The 16772-nt window shown below is 43.8% G+C and overlaps 1 protein-coding gene across 1 annotated transcript in view; it reads left to right on the top strand.

Annotated features, from left to right (window-relative positions):
* The first annotated feature begins 10415 nt into the window (after window positions 1-10415).
* OTOL1 (otolin 1) overlaps window positions 10416-16772 on the top strand; it is a 78150-nt gene continuing 71793 nt past the window's right edge. Inside the window, exon 1 of the mRNA XM_025879478.2 lies at window positions 10416-10441. The gene's annotated coding sequence lies outside the window, so the exon portion shown is untranslated. The remainder of the gene's footprint in view (window positions 10442-16772) is intronic.

Below are 16772 nucleotides of genomic sequence, written 5' to 3'. Positions count from 1 at the left end.
TCATCTGTCGATGGACATCTTGACTCTTTCCACAGTTTGGCTATTGTGAACATTGCTGCTATAAACATTGGGATGCACGTACCCCTTCGGATCCCTACATTTGTATCTTTGTGGTAAATACCCAGTAGTGCAATTGCTGGATCGTATGAACCCAAATATTTTTAAAGTGACTTTTGCAAAACCACTGGTGTCCTTAGATCCCTTTTCCCTCCATGCACATAATCAAGAGGTGGGGCTTATTAAGGAAAAATGTGGAAATTCTTGGAAATGTTAGCTTCGAAATGCCAATTGGACACCCAAATGTGGTTGTTAATTAAATAATTGTATTTATGGAAACAAACAAAGGAGAAAAGGGACAAATAAAAAACCCAGACTCTAAAATACAGAGAACAGGTGGTTGCCTGAGGGGAGGTGGGTGGGTGGGGGCGGTGTGTGAAACAGGTGAAGGGGATTAAGATTACTGATTGTGATGAGCACTGAGAAATGTATAGACTTGTTATATCATTGTATTGTACACCTGAAACTAATATAACAGTATGTCAATTATACTTGATTTAAACACAAATGTATTTATGGGACCAGAGCTTAGAGAAGAAGTCAGGGCTGGAGATAAAAATAAGGTTGTCATCAGTGAATGGATAGCATTTAAAATCCTGGGCCTAGAAGACATCTATGTTGGGTGTGGGGACAGGAGGGAGCAGAAGGGCTGGCAGAAAAGAGGGCCAAAGACCCAGCCCTGGGCTTCCATGGTTGGCAGCTGGGTACAGAAGAAGGAAAAGGGGGTTGGAATAGGAAAACACGGAGTGAGGAGCCTCAGATGCTAAGAGAAGAAAATGGGAAGATGAGCGTGGACTGCTGGGTCAAAGTGCAGTGAAAGGTCAGGTTGGATGAGACAAAGAACTGGCCATTGGGGGTTTGGTGTGGCTGAAGGTCCTTGACAAGACTTGTTCTCGGGTGTTGTGGGGATGGAGAGATGATTAGAGGGGTGGGTGAGAGAGTGGAAAGTGAGGACTTGAGAGTTTTGCTGTAAAGAGAGCTGAGGAATGAGGCAGGGGCTGGATGGGGTCATAGGGTCAAGGAAGAGTTGGGTTTTTTAAAATAGATAATTGTATTTTATACTCAAGGGAATGATCCAGTAGTAAGGGAGAAAATGAAGGTGCCAAAGATGCCTGGGAGAATGGCTGAGTGATATCCTTGAGGAAGCAAAGAGCAGAGGGAAGCCAAGGGCCAATGGAGGGGTGGGGCTTCCACGGAGGAGGGATGCTTCTCCCACATTCCGGCAGGGGAGGCAGGATGTGGGGTGTTGATGATAAATATTCCTCCATTACATTCATTCTTTTTTTTTTATTATGTTATGTTAATCACCATACATTCCATCATTAGTTTTGGATGTAGTGTTCCATGATTCATTGTTTGTGCATAACACCCAGGGCTCCATGCAGAACGTGCCCCCCTTAATACCCATCACCAGGCTAACCCATCTCCCCACCCCCCTCCCCTCTAGAACCCTCAGTTCGTCATTCATTCTTTAAACTCCCAAGAGCTGACTAATTTTTCCTATGGCAACCGATATAAGTTTATTGTTATGGATAAATATATACAAAGAAAATATTCCGTCACAGGTTGGCATAAGAATAAAGTAAAATTTAATAGTCAAAGGCGATTTCATTATGAGACCAACATTTAACATTAAACTTTAACTGCTTGCTATTTTCTATAGCTGCTATCTCAGACTAAAAGGAGGAGTTAGCCGTCAAATGCAACAAAACCTTTAGTAAAATGGTGAAATGTGGAAGTTTGAAAATCAAGAATTAGGTCTTCTGTGGCAAAGAATTTAAATCTTTGCAGAAATAATCGGAATATAATCTCTAATCAGTTGTTGTCAGTTGTGTGCTAAGAACCTATCACATTCAAACATTCTCGCTGATCTTCACAACAAAGCGCACAAAGTGGTTTTACTGCAGGCTGACAAGTCAGAAAACTGCCAGGGAGGTGCTGCAAGGTTGAATGATTTGCTCAAGGTTGCCCAGGTGGTAAGGTGAGATTTAAATTAAAGCTCATTCTGGATTCAGAGTTGCTTTCTCTCAGACACTGTCTTGATAGAGTAAATGTTTTGAAATAGGTAATACCTCTATTTAACATGGGGAAAGCATTGACTCAAAAGTTCCTCAAATAGCTGAAAACATTGCATTTATTTGCACAAACTTACTCCTATTTTTCCTTTAGTCTAGTGAATAGATATGGCTGGAGGGAAGGAAGGAAGGAGAGAAGAAAGGAAATCTATGTAAGACTGGAGAGAATAGTGTCAGGAACCCTCGTATCTCACGTTCCAGCTTCGCCAGGGGTCAATTCCTGGCCATTCTTAGGTCATCTCTATCCCCCCAACTAGAGGATTTGAAGCAAATCCCAGATATCATATCATGTCATCCATTCATATTTCAGTATATATTTTGGCTCATGAATGACTGTTCTAGTCAGTTCGCTCCATTCCAAGCAAGGGCTGCACCGTATAGTTGTTGAATAGTCTCTTTTAATCTATTGTTTCTACAGCCTAGCCTCCCCCGCCCCTGCAGTTTGTTTGTTACTTGTCCTGTAGAGTTTCCATATTCTGAATTTTTGCTGCTTGCATCACTGGGCTTTGGTGAACATGTTTCGCTGACTTGGTGTTTCTTGGAAATTGATTACTAACCCTTGATCAGGTTCAGCAGTATGAAAGCAGGCCATATATCATATATCTCAATATTTTAAAGTTATAAACTAAGTTATGTCCACAGTCAGCCTACCATTCCCACCCATGGTCCCTCTTTCTCTGGCGCAGAAAGAGCTTTGCCCTCCTGAAGACCAGCCTTGGCCGAATGGCTGCCAGGATCTGTCAGGGCAAGGCAGGCTGGAGTCAGGGAAGGGGCCTGGGCCTTCTGGCTGAGATCAGATCTACCTGTGCCTCCTGCGTGGGGACTATCTAGATCAAGCTCCCCAGGGAACCAAGGGCTTGGCTTGACCTGCCGCTCTCCTTGCTTCTCTAACTTGTGATTTCCAGGCAGTTAAAACACCGCCTAAAATCTGGCCTTCTAGTAGAGGGGCGGGAGGGGGCACAGTCGTTGGGGAAAACCAGTCTGCCAAGACCCTTATTTTGCCAATGCTCTGCTCTCTTCTCGACTCTGCAGATGTTTCTAAATGGGGGACTTTGGCTTGCTCTGCTCTGGACCTCACTCGGAGGGCCTTTCTAAGCTGTGTGACGTTTTAGCTGTTGCCTGCTGAAGACACTCCTGCTGCTGCACCCAAGCAAGGCCAGCAGCAAAAAGTCCCAGCCATCAGTCTCAAGAGCTACTCAACTCTGGGAAAATCATATGTCCACTTTATTTAAGTGCCGCAGAGGACAGATTTAAAATAACTTTATTTTTTGAATCCATCATCTTTAGCATCAAAAGTCAGACAGTTTGAACCAGATTTTCTCATTTCTGTGTAAGTGATACAAAGCCACTCTTATGTCTAGATTTATCTATGGTTACCATGGAGATGGCTGTCTTTGTGTCAAGATTTACACAGACAACCTAGACAGCCGAAGAATTTGGGCTCCTAAGTTCTTTAAAGGCCTTGTGAGGTGGGGGGGGGGCGTCCATAGCAGACCGTGTGTACAAACCTTAAATTTGACATTTTGGTTGACCCATGCCATTGAACGGTCACTGGTTTGTGAGGGAGCTGGCTATGTTCTGCAGATAATGGAGTCCACCTTCACAATCGCTTTAACCTCAGACATGCCAGTGTCAGCTCTGATGGTCCTTCCGTTCACAGCTTGCTCTTTCATTTTCAGTTACTGAGTTTCTAACTTATAGTCAGGAGGCTCAGAATTAAAAAGCACAGAAAACTTCCACTGAAAGTAAATACAGGGAAGAAGGAAGGACATTTTAGTAATGAGTTTTGTGTCTCATTGAATGGTCCTTGATTGTTTTTTTCATCCTAAGTCATATGAGTCAGGATTCCCAAACCTCACCCTGGAGTGCATCCAAAAGTCAATTTATTTACCTTCCTCTCCCTTCTCCTAGGTCTCCTTCACATGCTCCCGAAGGCCCAGTGTAAACTTACTTCAATGAAAAATCTGGGGCGCCTGAGTGGCTCAGTCGTTAAGCATCTGCCTTTGGCTCAGGTCATGATCCCAGAGTCCTGGGATCAAGCCCCACATCGGGCTCCCTGCTCAGTGGGGAGTTTGCTTCTCTCTCCCCCTCTGATGCCTTCTGTCACTCTCTCAAAAATGAATAAATAAAATATTAAAAAATTTTTTTTATGAAAAATCTGCACAAAACTTTATTGAACTGCATGATGTTTTGGTGTGTTTTATTTTTTATTTATTTATTTATTTATTTATTTTTTTAAAGATTTTATTTGAGAGAGAGAATGAGAGATAGAGAGCACGAGAGGGAAGAGGGTCAGAGGGAGAAGCAGACTCCCCGCCGAGCAGGGAGCCCGATGTGGGACTCGATCCCGGGACTCCAGGATCATGACCTGAGCCGAAGGCAGTCACTTAACCAACTGAGCCACCCAGGCACCCTTGGTGTATTTTAATATAAGCTACTTCAAATCAATAAAATTACCCCAAATCTTCAAGCAAAATAGATGCTTCAGAGTAATGTGCCCGGCTTCCCGTGGCTTCGAGTACAGCTTAGAGTGCCGCCCATATTCCTGATGGGGCACAAAATTCCGTCTGAGAAATAGCAGAGAAGGAGACTTTTTGCTACAAGCTGCGAAGGACCATGCCTCTAGTCCTCTGTGATGTTTGAAATTCTGTTTGAATTGCTGTTCTTTAAGCTCTGTGTTTTCCTTGATAAGCTTCTCCCTCTCCCTGTGCCTGCCACTCTCCCTGCTTGTGCTCTCTCTCTGTCAAATAAATAAATAAAATCTAAAAAAAAACCCCCACACAGCTTTAAAAAGGGGGGGCATAATGAATGATCCACACCTTAGCAGTGGCTCATGACACCTCCAAGAGAGTACCAGTTTAAATAAAGATCAGTGCATCATCATAGTTGGTTATGGGGGAAATCATGAAGGAAAACGGAGTGGCAGTTCTCTGTGTGAGAGATGAGGAAACCAAAATCATTACCTGTAAGTCATGGAACTGGTCGGTGAATTCCTTGGGGGCCTGGACCTCATTTAATGATTTCTGACTTTTTAATGCCTCGCAGAGAAGAAGTACTAAATCAAGGCTTGTTGAATGAACAACTAGAGAAAGTAGGTTCACGTCTCAGGTCACAGTGATTTCAAAAACCAGAGGGTCTCCGTGCCTTAGGAACAGATTTATATGAACTCAAAAAGGATCTCCGCTCCTGGCTCCACTCCTCTCCCTGGAACCAAGGGTAGATGGTCTTTATTGCATTTGACTGTTTTGTGTTCCGTTCCTGAGGCTGCTTCCTTTGTGAGGTCTTTCATATTTCTTAATTCCCTCTGCCCTTCTCTGGCTCAGGCCCTGGCGTTTTCCCTGCTGGAGAATTATACTAGGTTTCCAGCTGGTTTTTCTGCTTTTATTTTTTTTTATTTTTTAAAGATTTTATTTATTTGAGAGAGAGAGAATGAGAGATAGAGAGCACGAAAGTGAAGAGGGTCAGAGGGAGAAGCAGACTCCCCGCCGAGCAGGGAGCCCGACGCGGGACTCGATCCCGGGACTCCAGGATCATGACCTGAGCCAAAGGCAGTCGCTTAACCAACTGAGCCACCCAGGCGCCCTGGTTTTTCTGCTTTTAGACACTCGCCCTCCAGATATTCTAGGAGGCTGTCTGCAGGGGAGTATTACAACTCACTCATCATCTGTGTTTACCCCCTGCCCCCAAACCTTTATCCATGGCCTGTGACCCATCAAATCCAGTGGAACTTCTTTCTGTGGTTTTGGAAACCTTCCTGCTCTCACGTAACCTAAATTTTGGGACTTATTTTTGAAGCTGACATAAAACCTACATTCTTGACAACCTAGTTGTTTTACAACATTTCCTCAGGCCTGAGAACATCGGGTTGAATTGTGAGGTTACCTCTGACACTCAAAGCTAATCAGTTTGAAGATGGGGTTATGTGTCTCATACATCTTTGAATTCACCTTCCAACACAGTGGATACTCCTGTGGCAGTGCCCCCCAGAAACCCCAGTTTCAGCTTCTCCACGGGGTCCTCTGGCAGGGGTGGTACAGCGTGCAGTCCTGGGACATGGAGGGGCTGTCCCTGATGTGGGGGCACAGGCGAGGGGACATTAAAGAGTGAGTGAAGAACTGCAAGTGGTGGTTAAGATGGGGGAGCTGGTGCTGGAGGCACGGTTTATCTTTTTAAACTTCCTGGAAGCGTTGGATCATTGTGGGCAATCCTGACGTTTGCTGGTGTGGTGAAGCAGCAGACTTTGAGACTGGCATGTGATGAGAAAGAAATATACAGAAAAGGGCTCAGACTAATGTCAGGGAGAGGGAGCCAGTGGGAAGAAACCCCTATGGAAACTACCACACGGGCTGCTAGGTTGGGAGCTGGGAGACATGAACCAGGCTGATGACCAGCTCTCCCAGGTTGGGGACAAGTATGTCTCTTTAGGGCAAAGACTGGCTTAGCAGGGATTGCAAGTAGCTAAGCCCTATCTACATGTAAAAACTGGTCTGAAAATTTTGGTGTGCATTACGTTCAGATGCTCTAGGGTTTGAGGAAAGTTGGCCATTTTGTGTGTGTGTGTGTGTGTGTGTGTGTGTGTGTGGGCAGAGCAAAGAAGGCTGTGGATGACACTAGGACTTCCAGGAGTCCTACACCAAAGAGCCTTGTGAAAGGGTCTTTAACTCCTGGGTTAACAGAACCTGGGTCTAGGACAGCTCTGATTTCATACGTTTCGTTAACTCTTCCCGAAATAGCAGCATATTTATCATACTCTAAGCCTTTATTTCTGGTGCCCCAACATAGCTCTTTTCTATCTCAACGCCACAGCCATGGAATTCTCTTTGAATACAAATAAAACATTTTCCCTTTTCCTTCCCTTACTTTCCCTCTTCCACTTTGCCTTCTTCCATTGCTTCTTAAAGACTTTCTTTTGCACTTTGCTGGAGGCTCAGCCCTCAGAATCTGGTCTACAGTGAAGCTTTGTGGAGGAGTGTGGGACCCAGAGACATGAGAATTCATTTGTCTCTAGCTATGCGTTTTTCAGCACAACAGAAGAACGCTTCAAGTTGTAAGAATTGGAATTTCTCTTGAGACATCTTCATGTATGGTAGAACAGAAGTCAGGAGATGTCAGAGGGTTGCCACTAAGAGTAGATTATTTTCTGGCTCCAAAAATTCTTTTCAAAACAAATATGTATATTTGATACCTGCAAGTTTTGAATGTGCAAATGTTGACTCTGTAGATGGAGGAACCATGATTAACATGCTCTGTTTTTTTTCTCGAGGGTTGGGCCTATTACTACTCTGACTAAGGATTATGTTTTTCCTCCCCAAATGATGAATTTTCTAGAACAGGATCATTTCCCACCCAGACTATATAACATCTATGGAAAATGCTAAACAGATTTTTATCACCCAGGGTCTCCCATTGAAAACTCACTTTATGGTTTAGGCTAAATACCTGGTCTCACCCCATCACTTCTTTAGTGACCCCTGCTGGTGACCTACATCAGGTCACTAGGGAATTTGATGGGACTTGCTGAGTTACTTTATTCATTTGATTTTTAGTATTCTCATTTTGAGACTGGTGAAAAATCTGCCCTCTTATAAACAAAGAACCTTGAATGATGGAATTTCAAAATGTTCAGGATTAGTTCTGGAGATAAACATGTACATAAAATCCTAAACTGTAAAGTAGTTAAACTGTAAGGCAATATATATAGTTGTTCCTAAATATGAACAAAGCAAAGCAAGGTACACATAGTTGAATCATTAACATCAACCAGTATCAGGGAGTGCAATGATTTAAAAATACCTACTTTCTTGGGCGCCTGGGTGGCTCAGTTGGTTGAGCGACTGCCTTCGGCTCAGGTCATGATCCTGGAGTCCCGGGATCAAGTCCCGCATCGGGCTCCCTGCTCGGCAGGGAGTCTGCTTCTCCCTCTGACCCTCTTCCCTCTCGTACTCTCTACCTCTCATTCTCTCTCTCTCAAATAAATAAATAAAATAAAAATCTAAAAAAAAAATAAAAATACCTACTTTCTTTAAAGTGAGGATCAGACAAATAAGTCATTAGGCAACCTATTGGCACAACATAATTTTCATAAAAGCCTGTGTAATCATTTTTGCAAAAGTTAATTATAGCAGAGGCATTTAAAAAGGCTGATAATTAACTGAGGTATCTACAGTTATGGGCCCTAGGTATGCAGACAGACCACCAGTTTCTTGAGACCCACTGGAAACTCCTCCATCCCTGATGGAGCTTGCCCACCCAGGCCCCACTGGTTTTGAGTGATGTCTCCGTGTGGTGCCTAGTCGCTGCTAGTGAAAGGCTGCTAGTGAAAGAAGGGTTTTTACCTGAGGCCTTGATTTCCTTTTACATCAGGGTTTTAGGGATTCAGGTGTCAGGAGATTATTACTCCAACTTTATGCTTCTGGGCATATGTTGTCTTCAGGATCCTGGCTCCAGACAGGTAATACAGCAATCTATTTGAATTAACTGTGTTTTTAATCAAATCTTACCTGTGTAGGCATAGCGTTTCCTGGAAATTAGCATCTGCCCTCTGTAGTAAGCAATGGAAGTGATTTTAGCCTGTTTAACAAACATGAACTTGGAGACCCAAACTGGGCAAGGAACTCACCCAAGGTCTAACCTCAGTTCTTAGACTCCTCAATTCTGATATTTAGCTCTCATTGCCATTGGGAGGATGTCACAGAGCTTCGAATTCCTGGCAGTAATTCTTAAAATCAATTCCTAGTATATTATTTTTGGAGTACGCTTGGGCTCTGGAAAAGTCTGAGGTTAAAGAGAGGATTCAGGGGTTTTTGTTTTTGTTTTTGTTTTTGTTTTTTTTTAATAATGTCTCACCTGTGTGACGGCCCCATGTTGCCCCCTAATGGAACTTTCAATATTTACAAAATTCTTTACTGACTAGTCTTTCATTAAACTGAGACAAATAAAACAACATTTATAAGCATTAACTTCTCTCAGGATAACATGCTATCTTACCATTTTCATATTTAAATCAATTGCTACTGAAATTTTGCCAAATTTAAGGAAAATGTGATTGCGGTAAGTACGGAAGACTTTGTACAAATTTGTAACTATATGTCACAGCCCCCTTCACCTACATCCTCAGGGCTGATCGTTTTGTACACATCTCTTTTTAAAAAATGCATCTAACAAAATTTGGTGGTGGTCTTACTATTTTACTAAATCTGGAGGATAAGAGAGTGGCTAATTTTAAGTTTCATATTTGTAAAAGATTTGGAAAAAAAAAATTTTTTTTTAAAGCAGGTTTGGGGCACCCGGGTGGCTCAGTTGGTTAAGCGACTGCCTTCGGCTCAGGTCATGATCTTGGAGTCCACGGATGGAGTCCTGCATCGGGCTCCCTGCTCAGCGGGGAGTCTGCTTCTCTCTCTGACCCTCCCCCCTCTCATGTGCGTGCTCTCTCTCTCTCATTCTCTCTCAAATAAACAAATAAAATCTTAAAAAAACAAGTGGGTTTGAATTCTAGCCCTGCCCCTTTTGTTGGCTGCAGAAACCTAGTTAAGACTCCCATTTTCTCAAGCCTCGGTGTCTTCCTCTTCCAAGGGTGGGGGAGAAGGGTGTGATTTGTGAAGCATTCAACACAGTTCCTGCTGCAGAGTATGCCTGCAAAAGTCAAGTAGTAGCGGTGGTTGGGTCCTCTATTATTACATGAGAAGATTGTAGTAAAGGAGCTCTGTAGAATTTTAACATCTCTGATCCTACCTATAGATGCAGGAGGAAAGGGAAAGGAGACAGTAGGGCAGGAGCAGTTTTCATTTCTGCCCGCCTGGGAAAGCCCATCCCCCACCACACGTGGGAGGAGTAGGAATTTCAGTTAATTTGCCAGGAGGGGCTCCTGGTGTGGACCACAGTTTCGGAGTACTTTGTGGAGTTAGATGCAGTGGGGGCCACTTCAGATCCTAGACCCCCTCCAAAGGTATACAGTCAGTCTGCCCCAGGACCACACTCCCCAGATGCTGTCACCGGTTGGGGAAAGACGCGACAACGGGTAAATGGGAGCTGGCGGTGGGCGGCAGCTATGGTAAAGGGAGGTGGGAAAATGGGGCACAATCAATGTCTATGAAGTGGGCTGGAAGAAGGCGCTAGAAGAGAGTGACGACAGGGGAATTCTGCCCACCGTCCTAGTCTCAACGTCACCAGTTCAAAGATAAACAAAGGGGGGCATGAGTTGAAGCGGTGAAAATCAGCTACACCCTGATTTGGGTGGGAGTGACTGGGCTTTTTAACGTGAAGAAGTATGGAGGAGGGGAGTGGGGCTCCAGGAGAACGACAAAGAGCTGGTCTGTATAGATGCGTCGAGGCCAGCCGTGGGTGCCAGCGGGCGGGGACGGAAGTGCGGATTCTGTCCTCTGATAGGGCTGGTAGGCAGAGGCTCTGTACCGCCAGATGGTTACACTTCCAAGGCTCTCAGGTCCTTAAGGAGGACACTCCAGAGTTGTAGGAGATACATATACATCTCAAAGGGACAGAGGAAGGATTCACAGCTGTAAGTTCTTTTTAGTAGATGCTCTAAGAAAGGGAGGTTGGGCCTGTCCTCAGGTGTTGGTTAGAAAAGCAGCCAACTTTTCTGGCAGGTGAGCTTTCTCTGGGCAGGTGTTTTTATGGGGGTGGGGGTGGGACTGTGGTCATCCTGGGGACACAGCCTCTTTCTTTTTTTTTTTTTTTTTAAAGATTTTATTTATTTATTTGAGAGAGAGAGAGTGCACGAGAGCGGGTAGGGTCAGAGGGAGAAGCAGACTCCCCACTGAGCAGGGAGCCCGATCAGCAGGGACTCAATCCTAGGACTCCAGGATCATGACCTGAACCGAAGACAGTCGCTTAACCGATTGAGCCACCCAGGCATCCCGGGACACAGACTTATATTGCTAAAAGCCATCCTAGAGTTTGGTCGTCTCTTAGTGCAGGTGTGGGTAGACTTCTTCAGTTCTCACCATGAAACCTCCAACCAATAAAATTCTTCATCTGTCAACTTTGATGGCATTTGGAAACTGGAGCATTAGTGGTTCATCCACTCACTCCACAAAGATTAGTTGGGAGTCTCCTATGTGCTGGGCATAGTTCAGGAGGCAGGGAGTCTTAGAATTGTTTGTATTGGTCACTAGTCTATTTATTTGTGTTAGTCTTCCCTTAACTAAATAGGTAACTCTGAGATTAGAAACACTGTCTTTTTTTTTTTGCCTTCCACACATTTTGTAATTTAGTAGGGCCCAATAAATATTCAAATAATTATAATTGAACAACACAGAATAAATAAAGAAGGTAAAGGAAAAGACTTTGAACCAAAATTGTAAGCAATTTGGGAGTTAAGTGGAGAAGGAAATGACCACATTGCAATGATGAGAGAGATTATTTTACTGGCGTTCCTGACAGGAGGGAAAACTAAAATTCACCCGAAAGGCCATGCCAACTTCTGCTATGTTTCTGAAACAGTCTAGAAAATATTGGCTGTTTGCTTCCTTAAATGCAAGGAAGGAATGAATGAATCTCTGAGATGCATTGTATAGATGATATTAAAACTACATTTTTAGTGTGTCTGAAATAGTGAACATTTCTACTAGTTGAACATTTATCTAAGCCCTAAAAATAGGTCCGAAGGATTTTATTTCTTCTAGATGCTAGGAATATTCTCAGATCTTGCCAGCTCTGCAGCGAATGGAGGGGGTGGTTCTTGGATGGCAGATTTCCCTGGAGGGAGGCCAGGCTGCAGTTGGCCGAGTTGTAATGTTTTCATCCGAGGTGTTGGCATGAAGGCTTCCAGCGCTGTTTCCTCCCCTGTCATTTCTAAAGGAAGGCCAAGGTTGGCTCAGGGTCAGGGCTGGCAAAGAACAAAACACAGGGCTGCTTTTACAAAAATGCATGCGTTTTACCTATTGGACTTTTCCCTCTGACCGCCCACATGTCCTTGATTTCTGTGGACCTCAGCTAGGGTGATTTGCCTCCTGGGGGACGTTGAGCTGTATTCCGCAGCATTTTTGTTTGTCATAACTGGGGGATTTGCTCCGGGCGTCTAGTGAGAAGAGGACAGGGATGCGGATAAACATCCTACAGTGCGGGACATTGGACAGCCTGCAGGATGGCACCTCACAACAAGGAATCATCCAGCCCCAAATGGCAGAAATGTCGAAGTTGAGACACTTGGTTCTATATTTTAATACAAGAAAATCAGTTTCTTGCTTAGGGTACCAGCTGACACTTTAGTAGTCAAAGGCTGGTCCCCGGGTGACAGTTGTGAGAAATACAGACTCTCGGGACCCTCGGCAGACACACTAAATTAGAATCTGTATCAATTTGGAAAAGCAGGACTAACATTCTCTGAAAACAACAGAGGGCATGGCAGTGTGACTTAAGGACTTGGGGTAACCAAGTCAAGAAGACACATCATCCTGGCCCTGCCTAGGTGGTGTCTTTAAATTCACAACTCACTACTCTATTTGTGTTTTTCATTTTCACTGAAGTATCTTTCACTTCTTTGCTTCCTTTCCCTCTCTCCCTCCTCTCCTTCCTTCTCTTCTAGTTACTCTGCTTCATCAAAGCTGTATTTGTCTTTATCCCACGTGTGTGCATTGCTTGTCCTAGAACTCTAATCTTGAGCCACTCTTAGTACACACAAAAAGCAGACACTTATCTCTTTAATTAAAGGAAATTGTCCTAGAGGGAAAAGTGGATAGAATCTGGAAGGACAGCCATACTTTCTGAAACCTGATATAACAATTAAATTCAGCCCTCCTGCACTGAGTCTCCAGTGGTGAGATATTAAAAAGGGAGGCAATTAAGCTCATCCAGCACTAATTTAATCAGAAGCCAGGGCACTCTGTCTCTGTGAGATACCTTTGGTCAACACAGCTTTTGGTTTTGAATCGACAGTCTAAAACCCTGGAAATTTGCCATATGGATTTACCAGCAAAATTTCTGCTGAACCCGAGTATAAAAGAACTGATGAAAAAATATAAATTAGTTTACACACCATGCCAGTGTACCATAAAATGAGGGAGTTTTAAAAATATCTTATTTAGAAGTTCTCTTTCTTTTTTTGAAGCTTTTGACTGTGGCAGGTTCGCCATCTATTAGTTAAACCACTAACGCAAAGTCCAGTTCAATTTGATAAACATTTACTAAGTCTCTACTGTCTGCAAGAACTAGAATAAGAATTGTGGAAGATTGAAGAATATTAGGCCATAATCCTTGCTCTAGTTTATAATCTGGGGTGTGTGTGTGTGAAGAAGTGGACAAGCATATACGGAAGCTTGTTGATCATCAGTATATTAATATGTGTACCAACAAAGAGCTGCAGGAGTTCATAAATATTCATTTCCTTGTTGTTATAGAAAAGTGGATTTTGCAACTGGGGAAAAACAAACAAACGAAAAGAACTGAAGAGGCTCCAGTTCCTAAAAAGCTGTGGTTTCCTCAGTGACATTTTATGTTCTGGTTAACGATTATATTACATTTCAGGGAAGTTTAGGGAGCTTAAGTAGACTTGACGTTCTCATTTTATCACCCTGTTTATGCTGTTTCTCCAAGAGTTTCTTCATAGCTACATTTTTCAACACCTCTCATCACTTTTCCATGACTCTCTGTTTTTCCCCTTTAAAATGACAGTGGCACCAAAGCAGAGACTTAGTCTTTTTTTTTTTTTAATTTAAATTTTATTTATTTTTGACAGAGAGAGAGAGCACAAGCAGGGGGAGCGGCAGGCAGAGGGAGACGGAGAAGCAGACTCCCTGCTGAGCAGGGAGCCTGATGTGGGGCTCGATCCCAGGACCCTGGGATCATGACCTGGGCCGAAGGCAGAGGCTTAACAACTGAGCCACCCAGGTGCCCCCCCCTTTTTTTTAAATAATATTTTTAGAGACTCTTTTTGATTGTGGATCTAAGTCACACATGAAAGACAATGAAACTGTTATGTAAATATTGAAGAGAACCTGCTTAAAAAATAGGTAATGGGTATTTTATCTGTTTAATGGAATAAAATTTATCTTGCTTAGGAATGACTTTTTAAAATAATGTCTGTATTAGTAACTATGTAAATTTCTTTACTTGGCATCTATTTGAGACTTTAATAATAAGGCTGTAGAAATGATCTTCAACTTTCCCCTGAGATCCATTCAATATTCAAATAGACATACACTATGTGGAAATGACAAGTAATGAGAAATTTAGTCTTTTTGATCGGAACCCCCTTGACCTTGCAAATGACTGTTTGTGTCAACCATTACCTCAGTATTTGGACTGAATTCCTAAATTCAAGTAAGATTGAGTCATACTAAAGCTTTATTCAATTGGGCAATTGCATTAGAAGATTAATTTATAAAAGCTAGATAAGGCTGGTTTTATATGATGAGTTTTGTAGGGCAGTGCTCACCTTTTCAATCTGGCAGGTTATGTCCTCCTGATGTGATGTTGAAGATCGTTAAAGTAATTATGGGTGTGTGTTCACCACCATATGAAACAAGTCTGCTTCATTAATAATGCTGGCCTTGATTTTCCAAACATACTTTCATATGCCCCGAATTCTGTGAGTCATTTTCTTTCTCAATTTAATACTGTATTATGTTCTCACATTTGGCTTTTCTGCAGCCTCCAGCCCTTACTGCATGCTGCTTTGACTTGACATCAAAGCTCAGAGGACTGTTTGGGTGGGTTTGTTTTGTTTTGTTTAAATGAGATAATAGGTCGTCTTTGGAATGCTGAAGGTACACTGGCAACTTAGGGCGCTAAAGGCTGGTGAAGAAACTCTAGAAAGGAGTTAAAAAATTCTGCTTCTGAGAAGATGGGAGGGAATCACGTTTTGGAAAATGTTGAAATATTTGGAAGTATTTTCGTTTTGTCTTACAATAAGATTTTTTCCTTCTTTTCCTTCACCTTCAAGCTTGAACCATGAACTCAAAAGCTTCCAGGAAGCATAGGGTAGGGTAGGTTCCATCTGGGCCTTCTTTGGATTGAGTGCATGAGCCATATTCTTCCAGGTAGAGAAAGAGGGGAGCCCATCCTTGTGGGAGGAGGAGGTAACAGAAGCAGAGGGAGCAGATGGTGAGACAAAGCGTGTCTGAGTGACTCTGTCTAGGCCAAGGTGTCAAATGTGGAGACATTTTAGGTAGGGTGAGGGTAGAGGTGAAAGAAGAGTGGTCTTTGCCCTATTTCCTTTTTGTGAGGAGGAAATTTCACAGAGTGATTCTTCCCAAGACCATGTGGGCAATTGCAGGGTCAGGTATGTGGAGTGTGGATAGTAGGTGAACTTAAGGGGAGGGGTACAAACATTGATGGGGCAAAGTGACTTGAAGCAAGGGGAGGGTAGCCCAGCTGGGCTGGAGGTAGACTGGAAATTGAAGATCAGACCTCATCAGACCCAGCTGAGAAAGATCTGACAGTTCCTCAGGCCCAGATTTGAATATTAGATGGCAGGTGGGGGCTCCAGTGACCAGAATAGGAGATGGAAGGCAAAAAATGGTGGGTTTGTATCCAGGGCCCACCACCATTCCTGAGCTGCCATTTTGGAGAAGAGCATGGGAAGTGGAAGAAACTTAAAAGTGCTTGACCTTCTCCTCAGGAAGCCCAAGTTACTCAAAGACACTATATGTTTAATGGAGTTTACCAAGTGAATTTGTTACGGAGCCTGGACTGGATTGCCTGATGGAAGAACCAAGCGGCCCTCGGAGATCTTGGAGGATAGGTTTATTTAATGTCGTTGGGCTCAGAGGAGAGCGATCTCCAAAGGTCTGAGCCCCAAGCACAAACAAAGGGGGTAATTTATACACTTGTACTTCGGCATAGTGGGCACTCTTGGCGTGTGTGTGAAGCGGAGCAGGGAGAGGAACCCGGATTGGTGCACGCGAGAAGCAGAGCAGAGAGAAGAACCCGGGAGAGCCCCAGCAGTAGGGGCTGGGACTCCCTTGCTGGCTCAGTTGGCCATCTTAGGACACAGATTTCCCTTATCATTCCCCCCTTTGATGCCCCTTTAAACACCTAGTTTAGAGGGCATTATTTTCATCTTCTAAGGGGCAATAGTGAATAAGGAGCAACTGGAGTCTGATTTTAGCAATTTGAGTAGTGATAAACCTAGTGAGGGCATTAAGAATACAAGAACCAAATGCTACTATGAGGAAAAGCAATAGGAGGAGGCCGATGAGGGGGGCAAACCAAGGGAACAATTGTGAGAGGGTATCCCACCAAGTTGTCTGCTGGAGTGTTTCCCACCGGCATGTACTCGTTCCTGTAATTGGATCAGAGTTTCTTGGACCACCCCTGACTCATTAGCATAGAAACAACATTCCTCCTGTAAGAAGAGACAGAGCCCCCCTTGTGCGGCCATGAGCAAGTCGAGCCTGCGCCTGTTTTGGAGGACCACTGAGGCCAGTGAATCGAGTTGGCGCTGCAGGGCTAGGGCTGACTGAGTGAGGGTGGAAAAATCCACTGTGAGTTGTTGAGTTAACCCCTGGTACTGAACCTGACATCCTGACGCCAGTGGCGCTGAGGGCAACACCTGATGTGGCCAGCAGGCTCATGATAAGAGGGATGACCATGGGGGAGCATTGAGGGTGGCTAGGAGGTCTCCATATGAGTGGGGCATCGCTCCTGGGGAGGACTGAAAGATTGGCTAAGAGACTGAAAAGC

This window comes from Callorhinus ursinus, unplaced genomic scaffold (assembly GCF_003265705.2).
Source record: "Callorhinus ursinus isolate GAN/ISIS: 27379988/994484 unplaced genomic scaffold, GSC_fseal_2.0 scaffold1, whole genome shotgun sequence".
NCBI classification, from domain to species: domain Eukaryota; kingdom Metazoa; phylum Chordata; class Mammalia; order Carnivora; family Otariidae; genus Callorhinus; species Callorhinus ursinus.
Note: the sequence above shows the minus strand (reverse complement) of the source record. Positions and strands in the feature narration are given on the sequence as shown.